General features: G+C 40.7%; 1 non-coding gene across 1 annotated transcript; it reads right to left on the bottom strand.

Moving 5' to 3' along the window:
- Positions 1–351: 351 nt before the first annotated feature.
- Positions 352–459, bottom strand: LOC112780959 (small nucleolar RNA R71). The gene has a single exon (XR_003191762.1). It is a non-coding gene; the product is annotated as a small nucleolar RNA R71 (small nucleolar RNA).
- Positions 460–787: the final 328 nt, after the last annotated feature.

Here is a 787-nt window from a genome sequence, read left to right as displayed (position 1 = left end):
TTTACTGCACCAAATTCCAATTTACATGGAAGAAGCATCTCAATCCCTGCCATTGGAGCAAACAATTTTGAGCTAAAGCCTCAATTAGTTTCTCTGATGCAGCAGAATTGCAAGTTTCATGGACTTCCATCAGAAGATCCTTTTCAGTTCTTAACTGAATTCTTACAAATCTGTGATACTGTTAAGACCAATGGGGTTGACTCCGAGGTCTACAGGCTTATGCTTTTCCCGTTTGCTGTAAGAGACAGAGCTAGAATATGGTTGGACTCTCAACCTAAAGATAGCTTGAACTCTTGGGATAAGCTGGTCACGGCTTTCTTAGCCAAGTTCTTTCCTCCTCAAAAGCTTAGCAAGCTTAGAGTGGATGTTCAAACCTTCAAACAAAAGGAAGGTGAATCCCTCTATGAAGCTTGGGAGAGATATAAGCAACTGACCAAAAAGTGTCCTTCTGACATGCTTTCAGAATGGACCATCCTGGATATATTCTATGATGGTCTGTCTGAATTATCAAAGATGTCATTGGACCATTCTGCAGGTAGATCCATTCACCTAAAGAAAACGCCTGCAGAAGCTCAGGAACTCATTGACATGGTTACAAATAACCAGTTCATGTACACTTCTGAAAGGAATCCTGTGAGTAATGGGATGCCTCAGAGGAAGGAAGTTCTTGAAATTGATACTCTGAATGCCATATTGGCTCAGAACAAAATATTGATTCAGCAAGTCAATATGATTTCTCAGAGTCTGAATAGATTGCAAGCTGCATCCAACAGTACTCAAGAGGCAT

The sequence above is a fragment of the Arachis hypogaea genome, chromosome 19 (genome assembly GCF_003086295.3).
Source record: "Arachis hypogaea cultivar Tifrunner chromosome 19, arahy.Tifrunner.gnm2.J5K5, whole genome shotgun sequence".
NCBI classification, from domain to species: Eukaryota; Viridiplantae; Streptophyta; class Magnoliopsida; order Fabales; family Fabaceae; genus Arachis; species Arachis hypogaea.
Note: the sequence above shows the minus strand (reverse complement) of the source record. Positions and strands in the feature narration are given on the sequence as shown.